Genomic DNA, 12,726 nt, shown 5'->3' on the forward strand with positions numbered 1-12,726 from the left:
AATTCTGGGCTGAAAAATGGCACTTTCCCGGACCTGCACGTGGCCCGCGCCGTCGAGCTTTGCGCCCAGGGAAAAGGCGGCAGCCTTTGGCTCTCAGGTGCCACTGATGGGGCCCTATTGACCCTAGAAAAGGAGCAATGGCTTTCTGTCCTGGCCCTTTTTTCCTGGCAGCAATCTTCGTCCGTCCGGAATTCTGGGCTGAAAAATGGCACTTTCCCGGACCTGCACGTGGCCCGCGCCGTCGAGCTTTGCGCCCAGGGAAAAAGGCGGCAGCCTTTGGCTCTCAGGTGCCAATGATGGGGCCCTATTGACCCTAGAAAAGGAGCAATCGCTTTCTGTCCTGGCCCTTTTTTCCTGGCAGCAATCTTCGTCCGTCCGGAATTCTGGGCTGAAAAAATGGCACTTTCCCGGACCTGCACGTGGCCCGCGCCGTCGAGCTTTGCGCCCAGGGAAAAGGCGGCAGCCTTTGGCTCTCAGGTGCCAATGATGGGGCCCTATTGACCCTAGAAAAGGAGCAATGGCTTTCTGTCCTGGCCCTTTTTTCCTGGCAGCAATCTTCGTCCGTCCGGAATTCTGGGCTGAAAAATGGCACTTTCCCGGACCTGCACGTGGCCCGCGCCGTCGAGCTTTGCGCCCAGGGAAAAGGCGGCAGCCTTTGGCTCTCAGGTGCCAATGATGGGGCCCTATTGGACCCTAGAAAAGGAGCAATGGCTTTCTGTCCTGGCCCTTTTTTCCTGGCAGCAATCTTCGTCCGTCCGGAATTCTGGGCTGAAAAAATGGCACTTTCCCGGACCTGCACGTGGCCCGCACCGTCGAGCTTTGCGCCCAGGAAAAGGCGGCAGCCTTTGGCTCTCAGGTGCCAATGATGGGGCCCTATTGACCCTAGAAAAGGAGCAATGGCTTTCTGTCCTGGCCCTTTTTTTCCTGGCAGCAATCTTCGTCCGTCCGGAATTCTGGGCTGAAAAAATGGCACTTTCCCGGACCTGCACGTGGCCCGCGCCGTCGAGCTTTTGCGCCCAGGGAAAAGGCGGCAGCCTTTGGCTCTCAGGTGCCAATGATGGGGCCCTATTGACCCTAGAAAAGAGACAATCGCTTTCTGTCCTGGCCCTTTTTTCTCCTGGCAGCAATCTTCGTCCGTCCGGAATTCTGGGCTGAAAAATGGCACTTTCCCGGACCTGCACGTGGCCCGCGCCGTCGAGCTTTGCGCCCAGGGAAAAGGCGGCAGCCTTTGGCTCTCAGGTGCCAATGATGGGGCCCTATTGACCCTAGAAAAGGAGCAATGAGCTTTCTGTCCTGGCCCTTTTTTCCTGGCAGCAATCTTCGTCCGTCCGGAATTCTGGGCTGAAAAATGGCACTTTCCCGGACCTGCACGTGGCCCGCGCCGTCGAGCTTTGCGCCCAGGGAAAAGGCGGCAGCCTTTGGCTCTCAGGTGCCAATGATGGGGCCCTATTGACCCTAGAAAAGGAGCAATGGCTTTCTGTTCCTGGCCCTTTTTTCCTGGCAGCAATCTTCGTCCGTCCGGAATTTCTGGGGCTGAAAAATGGCACTTTCCCGGACCTGCACGTGGCCCGCGCCGTCGAGCTTTGCGCCAGGGAAAAGGCGGCAGCCTTTGGCTCTCACGGTGCCAATGATGGGGCCCTATTGACCCTAGAAAAGGAGCAATGGCTTTCTGTCCTGGCCCTTTTTTCCTGGCAGCAATCTTCGTCCGTCCGGAATTCTGGGCTGAAAAATGGCACTTTTCCCGGACCTGCACGTGGCCCGCGCCGTCGAGCTTTGCGCCCAAGGGAAAAAGGCGGCAGCCTTTGGCTCTCAGGTGCCAATGATGGGGCCCTATTGACCCTAGAAAAGGAGCAATGGCTTTCTGTCCTGGCCCTTTTTTTCCTGGCAGCAATCTTCGTCCCTCCGGAATTCTGGGCTGAAAAATGGCACTTTCCCGGACCTGCACGTGGCCCGCGCCGTCGAGCTTTGCGCCAGGGAAAAGGCGGCAGCCTTTGGCTCTCAGGTGCCAATGATGGGGCCCTATTGACCCTAGAAAAGGAGCAATCGGCTTTCTGCTCCTGGCCCTTTTTTCCTGGCAGCAATCTTCGTCCGTCCGGAATTCTGGGTTGAAAAATGGCACTTTCCCGGACCTGCACGTGGCCCGCGCCGTCGAGCTTTGCGCCCAGGGAAAAGGCGGCAGCCTTTGGCTCTCAGGTGCCAATGATGGGGCCCTATTGACCCTAGAAAAAGGAGCAATGGCTTTCTGTCCTGGCCCTTTTTTCCTGGCAGCAATCTTCGTCCGTCCGGAATTCTGGGCTGAAAAATGGCACTTTCCCGGACCTGCACGTGGCCCGCGCCATCGAGCTTTGCGCCCAGGGAAAAGGCGGCAGCCTTTGGCTCTCGGGTGCCAATGATGGGGCCCTATTGACCCTAGAAAAGGAGCAATGGCTTTCTGTCCTGGCCCTTTTTTCCTGGCAGCAATCTTCGTCCGTCCGGAATTCTGGGCTGAAAAAATGGCACTTTCCCGGACCTGCACGTGGCCCGCGCCGTCGAGCTTTGCGCCCAGGGAAAAGGGCGGCAGCCTTTGGCTCTCAGGTGCCAATGATGGGGCCCTATTGACCCTAGAAAAGGAGCAATGCCTTTCTGTCCTGGCCCTTTTTTCCTGGCAGCAATCTTCGTCCGTCCGGAATTCTGGGCTGAAAAATGGCACTTTCCCGGACCTGCACGTGGCCCGCGCCGTCGAGCTTTGCGCCCAGGGAAAAGGCGGCAGCCTTTGGCTCTCGGGTGCCAATGATGGGGCCCTATTGACCCTAGAAAAGGAGCAATGGCTTTCTGTCCTGGCCCTTTTTTCCTGGCAGCAATCTTCGTCCGTCCGGAATTCTGGGCTGAAAAATGGCACTTTCCCGGACCTGCACGTGGCCCGCGCCGTCGAGCTTTGCGCCCAGGGAAAAGGCGGCAGCCTTTGGCTCTCAGGTGCCAATGATGGGGCCCTATTGACCCTAGAAAAGGAGCAATGGCTTTCTGTCCTGGCCCTTTTTTCCTGGCAGCAATCTTCGTCCGTCCGGAATTCTGGGCTGAAAAATGGCACTTTTCCCGGACCTGCACGTGGCCCGCGCCGTCGAGCTTTGCGCCCAGGGAAAAGGCGGCAGCCTTTGGCTCTCAGGTGCCAATGATGGGGCCCTATTGACCCTAGAAAAGGAGCAATGGCTTTCTGTCCTGGCCCTTTTTTCCTGGCAGCAATCTTCGTCCGTCCGGAATTCTGGGCTGAAAAATGGCACTTTCCCGGACCTGCACGTGGCCCGCGCCGTCGAGCTTTGCGCCCAGGGAAAAGGCGGCAGCCTTTGGCTCTCAGGTGCCAATGATGGGGCCCCTATTGACCCTAGAAAAGGAGCAATGGCTTTCTGTCCTGGCCCTTTTTTCCTGGCAGCAATCTTCGTCCGTCCGGAATTCCTGGGCTGAAAAATGGCACTTTCCCGGACCTGCACGTGGCCCGCGCCGTCGAGCTTTGCGCCCAGGGAAAAGGCGGCAGCCTTTGGCTCTCAGGTGCCAATGATGGGGCCCTATTGACCCTAGAAAAGGAGCAATCGGCTTTCTGTCCTGGCCCTTTTTTCCTGGCAGCAATCTTCGTCCGTCCGGAATTCTGGGCTGAAAAATGGCACTTTCCCGGACCTGCACGTGGCCCGCGCCGTCGAGCTTTGCGCCCAGGGAAAAGGCGGCAGCCTTTGGCTCTCAGGTGCCAATGATGGGGCCCTATTGACCCTAGAAAAGGAGCAATGGCTTTCTGTCCTGGCCCTTTTTTCCTGGCAGCAATCTTCGTCCGTCCGGAATTCTGGGCTGAAAAATGGCACTTTCCCGGACCTGCACGTGGCCCGCGCCGTCGAGCTTTGCGCCCAGGGAAAAAGGCGGCAGCCTTTGGCTCTCAGGTGCCAATGATGGGGCCCTATTGACCCTAGAAAAGGAGCAATGGCTTTCTGTCCTGGCCCTTTTTTCCTGGCAGCAATCTTCGTCCGTCCGGAATTCTGGGCTGAAAAATGGCACTTTCCCGGACCTGCACGTGGCCCGCGCCGCTCGAGCTTTGCGCCCAGGGAAAAGGCGGCAGCCTTTGGCTCTCGGGTGCCAATGATGGGGCCCTATTGACCCTAGAAAAGGAGCAATGGCTTTCTGTCCTGGCCCTTTTTTCCTGGCAGCAATCTTCGTCCGTCCGGAATTCTGGGCTGAAAAATGGCACTTTCCCGGACCTGCACGTGGCCCGCGCCGTCGAGCTTTGCGCCCAGGGAAAAGGCGGCAGCCTTTGGCTCTCGGGTGCCAATGATGGGGCCCTATTGACCCTAGAAAAGGAGCAATGGCTTTCTGTCCTGGCCCTTTTTTCCTGGCAGCAATCTTCGTCCGTTCCGGAAATTCTGGGCTGAAAAAATGGCACTTTCCCGGACCTGCACGTGGCCCGCGCCGTCGAGCTTTGCGCCCAGGGAAAAGGCGGCAGCCTTTGGCTCTCAGGGTGCCAATGATGGGGCCCTATTGACCCTAGAAAAGGAGCAATGGCTTTCTGTCCTGGCCCTTTTTTCCTGGCAGCAATCTTCGTCCGTCCGGAATTCTGGGCTGAAAAAATGGCACTTTCCCGGACCTGCACGTGGCCCGCGCCGTCGAGCTTTGCGCCCAGGGAAAAGGCGGCAGCCTTTGGCTCTCAGGTGCCAATGATGGGGCCCTATTGACCCTAGAAAAGGAGCAATGGCTTTTCTGTCCTGGCCCTTTTTTTCCTGGCAGCAATCTTCGTCCGTCCGGAATTCTGGGCTGAAAAATGGCACTTTTCCCGGACCTGCACGTGGCCCGCGCCGTCGAGCTTTGCGCCCAGGGAAAAGGCGGCAGCCTTTGGCTCTCAGGTGCCAATGATGGGGCCCTATTGACCCTAGAAAAGGAGCAATCGCTTTCTGTCCTGGCCCTTTTTTCCTGGCAGCAATCTTCGTCCGTCCGGAATTCTGGGCTGAAAAATGGCACTTTCCCGGACCTGCACGTGGCCCGCGCCGTCGAGCTTTGCGCCCAGGGAAAAGGCGGCAGCCTTTGGCTCTCAGGTGCCACTGATGGGGCCCTATTGACCCTAGAAAAGGAGCAATGGCTTTCTGTCCTGGCCCTTTTTTCCTGGCAGCAATCTTCGTCCGTCCGGAATTCTGGGCTGAAAAATGGCACTTTCCCGGACCTGCACGTGGCCCGCGCCGTCGAGCTTTGCGCCCAGGGAAAAGGCGGCAGCCTTTGGCTCTCAGGTGCCAATGATGGGGCCCTATTGACCCTAGAAAAGGAGCAATGGCCTTTCTGTCCTGGCCCTTTTTTCCTGGCAGCAATCTTCGTCCGTCCGGAATTCTGGGCTGAAAAATGGCACTTTCCCGGACCTGCACGTGGCCCGCGCCGTCGAGCTTTGCGCCCAGGGAAAAGGCGGCAGCCTTTGGCTCTCACGGTGCCAATGATGGGGCCCCTATTGACCCTAGAAAAGAGCAATGGCTTTCTGTCCCTGGCCCTTTTTTCCTGGCAGGCAATCTTCGTCCGTCCGGAATTCTGGGCTGAAAAATGGCACTTTCCCGGACCTGCACGTGGCCCGCGCCGTCGAGCTTTGCGCCCAGGGAAAAGGCGGCAGCCTTTGGCTCTCAGGTGCCAATGATGGGGCCCTATTGACCCTAGAAAAGGAGCAATGGCTTTCTGTCCTGGCCCTTTTTTTCCTGGCAGCAATCTTCGTCCGTCCGGAATTCTGGGCTGAAAAATGGCACTTTCCCGGACCTGCACGTGGCCCGCGCCGTCGAGCTTTGCGCCCAGGGGAAAAGGCGGCAGCCTTTGGCTCTCAGGTGCCAATGATGGGGCCCTATTGACCCTAGAAAAGGAGCAATCGGCTTTCTGTCCTGGCCCTTTTTTCCTGGCAGCAATCTTCGTCCGTCCGGAATTCTGGGCTGAAAAATGGCAACTTTCCCGGACCTGCACGTGGCCCGCGCCGTCGAGCTTTGCGCCCAGGGAAAAGGCGGCAGCCTTTGGCTCTCAGGTGCCAATGATGGGGCCCTATTGACCCATAGAAAAGGAGCAATCGCTTTCTGTCCCTGGCCCGTTTTTTCCTTGCAGCAATCTTTCGTCCGTCCGTAATTCTGGGCTGAAAAATGGCACTTTCCCGGACCTGCACGTGGCCCGCGCCAGTCGAGCTTTGCGCCCAGGGAAAAGGCGGCAGCCTTTGGCTCTCAGGTGCCAATGATGGGGCCCTATTGACCCTAGAAAAGGAGCAATCGGCTTTCTGTCCTGGCCCTTTTTTCCTGGCAGCAATCTTCGTCCGTCCGGAATTCTGGGCTGAAAAATGGCACTTTCCCCGGACCTGCACGTGGCCCGCGCCGTCGAGCTTTGCGCCCAGGGAAAAGGCGGCAGCCTTTGGCTCTCAGGTGCCAATGATGGGGCCCTATTGACCCTAGAAAAGGAGCAATGGCTTTCTGTCCTGGCCCGTTTTTCCTGGCAGCAATCTTCGTCCGTCCGGAATTCTGGGCTGAAAAATGGCACTTTCCCGGACCTGCACGTGGCCTGCGCCGTTGAGCTTTGCGCCCAGGGAAAAGGCGGCAGCCTTTGGCTCTCAGGTGCCAATGATGGGGCCCTATTGACCCTAGAAAAGGAGCAATGGCTTTCTGTCCTGGCCCTTTTTTCCTGGCAGCAATCTTCGTCCGTCCGGAATTCTGGGCTGAAAAATGGCACTTTCCCGGACCTGCACGTGGCCCGCGCCGTCGAGCTTTGCGCCCCAGGGAAAAGGCGGCAGCCTTTGGCTCTCAGGTGCCAATGATGGGGCCCTATTGACCCTAGAAAAGGAGCAATGGCTTTCTGTCCTGGCCCTTTTTTCCTGGCAGCAATCTTCGTCCGTCCGGAATTCTGGGCTGAAAAATGGCACTTTCCCGGACCTGCACGTGGCCCGCGCCGTCGAGCTTTGCGCCCAGGGAAAAGGCGGCAGCCTTTGGCTCTCAGGTGCCAATGATGGGGCCCTATTGACCCTAGAAAAGGAGCAATGGCTTTCTGTCCTGGCCCTTTTTTCCTGGCAGCAATCTTCGTCCGTCCGGAATTCTGGGCTGAAAAATGGCACTTTCCCGGACCTGCACGTGGCCCGCGCCGTCGAGCTTTGCGCCCAGGGAAAAGGCGGCAGCCTTTGGCTCTCAGGTGCCAATGATGGGGCCCTATTGACCCTAGAAAAGGAGCAATGGCTTTCTGTCCTGGCCCTTTTTTCCTGGCAGCAATCTTCGTCCGTCCGGAATTCTGGGCTGAAAAATGGCACTTTCCCGGACCTGCACGTGGCCCGCGCCGTCGAGCTTTGCGCCCAGGGAAAAGGCGGCAGCCTTTGGCTCTCAGGTGCCAATGATGGGGGCCCTATTGACCCTAGAAAAGGAGCAATGGCTTTCTGTCCTGGCCCTTTTTTCCTGGCAAGCAATCTTCGTCCGTCCGGAATTCTGGGCTGAAAAATGGCACTTTCCCGGACCTGCACGTGGCCCGCGCCGTCGAGCTTTGCGCCCAGGGAAAAGGCGGCAGCCTTTGGCTCTCAGGTGCCAATGATGGGGCCCTATTGACCCTAGAAAAGGAGCAATCGCTTTCTGTCCTGGCCCTTTTTTCCTGGCAGCAATCTTCGTCCGTCCGGAATTCTGGGCTGAAAAATGGCACTTTCCCGGACCTGCACGTGGCCCGCGCCGTCGAGCTTTGCGCCCAGGGAAAAGGCGGCAGCCTTTGGCTCTCAGGTGCCAATGATGGGGCCCTATTGACCCTAGAAAAGGAGCAATGGCTTTCTGTCCTGGCCCTTTTTTCCTGGCAGCAATCTTCGTCCGTCCGGAATTCTGGGCTGAAAAATGGCACTTTCCCGGACCTGCACGTGGCCCCCGCGCCGTCGAGCTTTGCGCCCAGGGAAAAGGCGGCAGCCTTTGGCTCTCAGGTGCCAATGATGGGGCCCTATTGACCCTAGAAAAGGAGCAATGGCTTTCTGTCCTGGCCCTTTTTTCCTGGCAGCAATCTTCGTCCGTCCGGAATTCTGGGCTGAAAAATGGCACTTTCCCGGACCTGCACGTGGCCCGCGCCGTCGAGCTTTGCGCCCAGGGAAAAGGCGGCAGCCTTTGGCTCTCAGGTGCCAATGATGGGGCCCTATTGACCCTAGAAAAGGAGCAATGGCTTTCTGTCCTGGCCCTTTTTTTCCTGGCAGCAATCTTCGTCCGTCCGGAATTCTGGGCTGAAAAATGGCACTTTCCCGGACCTGCACGTGGCCCGCGCCGTCGAGCTTTGCGCCCAGGGAAAAGGCGGCAGCCTTTGGCTCTCAGGTGCCAATGATGGGGCCCTATTGACCCTAGAAAAGGAGCAATGGCTTTCTGTCCTGGCCCTTTTTTTCCTGGCAGCAATCTTCGTCCGTCCGGAATTCTGGGCTGAAAAATGGCACTTTCCCGGACCTGCACGTGGCCCGCGCCGTCGAGCTTTGCGCCCAGGGAAAAGGCGGCAGCCTTTGGCTCTCGGGTGCCAATGATGGGGCCCTATTGACCCTAGAAAAGGAGCAATGGCTTTCTGTCCTGGCCCTTTTTTCCTGGCAGCAATCTTCGTCCGTCCGGAATTCTGGGCTGAAAAATGGCACTTTCCCGGACCTGCACGTGGCCCGCGCCGTCGAGCTTTGCGCCCAGGGAAAAGGCGGCAGCCTTTGGCTCTCAGGTGCCAATGATGGGGCCCTATTGACCCTAGAAAAGGAGCAATGGCTTTCTGTCCTGGCCCTTTTTTCCTGGCAGCAATCTTCGTACCGTCCGGAATTCTGGGCTGAAAAATGGCACTTTCCCGGACCTGCACGTGGCCCGCGCCGTCGAGCTTTGCGCCCAGGGAAAAGGCGGCAGCCTTTGGCTCTCAGGGTGCCAATGATGGGGCCCTATTGACCCTAGAAAAGGAGCAATGGCTTTCTGTCCTGGCCCTTTTTTCCTGGCAGCAATCTTCGTCCGTCCGGAATTCTGGGCTGAAAAATGGCACTTTCCCGGACCTGCACGTGGCCCCGCGCCGTCGAGCTTTGCGCCCAGGGAAAAGGCGGCAGCCTTTGGCTCTCAGGTGCCAATGATGGGGCCCTATTGACCCTAGAAAAGGAGCAATCGCTTTCTGTCCTGGCCCCTTTTATCCTGGCAGCAATCTTCGTCCGTCCGGAATTCTGGGCTGAAAAATGGCACTTTCCCGGACCTGCACGTGGCCCGCGCCGTCGAGCTTTGCGCCCAGGGAAAAGGCGGCAGCCTTTGGCTCTCAGGTGCCAATGATGGGGCCCTATTGACCCTAGAAAAGGAGCAATGGCTTTCTGTCCTGGCCCTTTTTTCCTGGCAGCAATCTTCGTCCGTCCGGAATTCTGGGCTGAAAAATGGCACTTTCCCGGACCTGCACGTGGCCCGCGCCGTCGAGCTTTGCGCCCAGGGAAAAGGCGGCAGCCTTTGGCTCTCAGGTGCCAATGATGGGGCCCTATTGACCCTAGAAAAGGAGCAATGGCTTTCTGTCCTGGCCCTTTTTTCCTGGCAGGAATCTTCGTCCGTCCGTAATTCTGGGCTGAAAAATGGCACTTTCCCGGACCTGCACGTGGCCCGCGCCGTCGAGCTTTGCGCCCAGGGAAAAGGCGGCAGCCTTTGGCTCTCAGGTGCCAATGATGGGGCCCTATTGACCCTAGAAAAGGAGCAATGGCTTTCTGTCCTGGCCCTTTTTTCCTGGCAGCAATCTTCGTCCGTCCGGAATTCTGGGCTGAAAAATGGCACTTTCCCGGACCTGCACGTGGCCCGCGCCGTCGAGCTTTGCGCCCAGGGAAAAGGCGGCAGCCTTTGGCTCTCAGGTGCCAATGATGGGGCCCTATTGACCCTAGAAAAGGAGCAATGGCTTTCTGTCCTGGCCCTTTTTTCCTGGCAGCAATCTTCGTCCGTCCGGAATTCTGGGCTGAAAAATGGCACTTTCCCGGACCTGCACGTGGCCCGCGCCGTCGAGCTTTGCGCCCAGGGAAAAGGCGGCAGCCTTTGGCTCTCAGGTGCCAATGATGGGGCCCTATTGACCCTAGAAAAGGAGCAATGGCTTTCTGTCCTGGCCCTTTTTTCCTGGCAGCAATCTTCGTCCGTCCGGAATTCTGGGCTGAAAAATGGCACTTTCCCGGACCTGCACGTGGCCCGCGCCGTCGAGCTTTGCGCCCAGGGAAAAGGCGGCAGCCTTTGGCTCTCAGGTGCCAATGATGGGGCCCTATTGACCCTAGAAAAGGAGCAATGGCTTTCTGTCCTGGCCCTTTTTTCCTGGCAGCAATCTTCGTCCGTCCGGAATTCTGGGCTGAAAAATGGCACTTTCCCGGACCTGCACGTGGCCCGCGCCGTCGAGCTTTGCGCCCAGGGAAAAGGCGGCAGCCTTTGGCTCTCAGGTGCCAATGATGGGGCCCTATTGACCCTAGAAAAGGAGCAATGGCTTTCTGTCCTGGCCCTTTTTTCCTGGCAGCAATCTTCGTCCGTCCGGAATTCTGGGCTGAAAAATGGCACTTTCCCGGACCTGCACGTGGCCCGCGCCGTCGAGCTTTGCGCCCAGGGAAAAGGCGGCAGCCTTTGGCTCTCAGGTGCCAATGATGGGGCCCTATTGACCCTAGAAAAGGAGCAATGGCTTTCTGTCCTGGCCCTTTTTTCCTGGCAGCAATCTTCGTCCGTCCGGAATTCTGGGCTGAAAAATGGCACTTTCCCGGACCTGCACGTGGCCCGCGCCGTCGAGCTTTGCGCCCAGGGAAAAGGCGGCAGCCTTTGGCTCTCAGGTGCCAATGATGGGGCCCTATTGACCCTAGAAAAGGAGCAATGGCTTTCTGTCCTGGCCCTTTTTTCCTGGCAGCAATCTTCGTCCGTCCGGAATTCTGGGCTGAAAAATGGCACTTTCCCGGACCTGCACGTGGCCCGCGCCGTCGAGCTTTGCGCCCAGGGAAAAGGCGGCAGCCTTTGGCTCTCAGGTGCCAATGATGGGGCCCTATTGACCCTAGAAAAGGAGCAATGGCTTTCTGTCCTGGCCCTTTTTTCCTGGCAGCAATCTTCGTCCGTCCGGAATTCTGGGCTGAAAAATGGCACTTTCCCGGACCTGCACGTGGCCCGCGCCGTCGAGCTTTGCGCCCAGGGAAAAGGCGGCAGCCTTTGGCTCTCAGGTGCCAATGATGGGGCCCTATTGACCCTAGAAAAGGAGCAATGGCTTTCTGTCCTGGCCCTTTTTTCCTGGCAGCAATCTTCGTCCGTCCGGAATTCTGGGCTGAAAAATGGCACTTTCCCGGACCTGCACGTGGCCCGCGCCGTCGAGCTTTGCGCCCAGGGAAAAGGCGGCAGCCTTTGGCTCTCAGGTGCCAATGATGGGGCCCTATTGACCCTAGAAAAGGAGCAATGGCTTTCTGTCCTGGCCCTTTTTTCCTGGCAGCAATCTTCGTCCGTCCGGAATTCTGGGCTGAAAAATGGCACTTTCCCGGACCTGCACGTGGCCCGCGCCGTCGAGCTTTGCGCCCAGGGAAAAGGCGGCAGCCTTTGGCTCTCAGGTGCCAATGATGGGGCCCTATTGACCCTAGAAAAGGAGCAATGGCTTTCTGTCCTGGCCCTTTTTTCCTGGCAGCAATCTTCGTCCGTCCGGAATTCTGGGCTGAAAAATGGCACTTTCCCGGACCTGCACGTGGCCCGCGCCGTCGAGCTTTGCGCCCAGGGGAAAAGGCGGCAGCCTTTGGCTCTCAGGTGCCAATGATGGGGCCCTATTGACCCTAGAAAAGGAGCAATGGCTTTCTGTCCTGGCCCTTTTTTCCTGGCAGCAATCTTCGTCCGTCCGGAATTCTGGGCTGAAAAATGGCACTTTCCCGGACCTGCACGTGGCCCGCGCCGTCGAGCTTTGCGCCCAGGGAAAAGGCGGCAGCCTTTGGCTCTCAGGTGCCAATGATGGGGCCCTATTGACCCTAGAAAAGGAGCAATGGCTTTCTGTCCTGGCCCTTTTTTCCTGGCAGCAATCTTCGTCCGTCCGGAATTCTGGGCTGAAAAATGGCACTTTCCCGGACCTGCACGTGGCCCGCGCCGTCGAGCTTTGCGCCCAGGGAAAAGGCGGCAGCCTTTGGCTCTCAGGTGCCAATGATGGGGCCCTATTGACCCTAGAAAAGGAGCAATGGCTTTTCTGTCCTGGCCCTTTTTTCCTGGCAGCAATCTTCGTCCGTCCGGAATTCTGGGCTGAAAAATGGCACTTTCCCGGACCTGCACGTGGCCCGCGCCGTCGAGCTTTGCGCCCAGGGAAAAGGCGGCAGCCTTTGGCTCTCAGGTGCCAATGATGGGGCCCTATTGACCCTAGAAAAGGAGCAATGGCTTTCTGTCCTGGCCCTTTTTTCCTGGCAGCAATCTTCGTCCGTCCGGAATTCTGGGCTGAAAAATGGCACTTTCCCGGACCTGCACGTGGCCCGCGCCGTCGAGCTTTGCGCCCAGGGAAAAGGCGGCAGCCTTTGGCTCTCAGGTGCCAATGATGGGGCCCTATTGACCCTAGAAAAGGAGCAATGGCTTTCTGTCCTGGCCCTTTTTTCCTGGCAGCAATCTTCGTCCGTCCGGAATTCTGGGCTGAAAAATGGCACTTTCCCGGACCTGCACGTGGCCCGCGCCGTCGAGCTTTGCGCCCAGGGAAAAGGCGGCAGCCTTTGGCTCTCAGGTGCCAATGATGGGGCCCTATTGACCCTAGAAAAGGAGCAATGGCTTTCTGTCCTGGCCCTTTTTTCCTGGCAGCAATCTTCGTCCGTCCGGA

This window comes from Pithys albifrons, chromosome 23 (genome assembly GCF_047495875.1).
Source record: "Pithys albifrons albifrons isolate INPA30051 chromosome 23, PitAlb_v1, whole genome shotgun sequence".
NCBI classification, from domain to species: domain Eukaryota; kingdom Metazoa; phylum Chordata; class Aves; order Passeriformes; family Thamnophilidae; genus Pithys; species Pithys albifrons.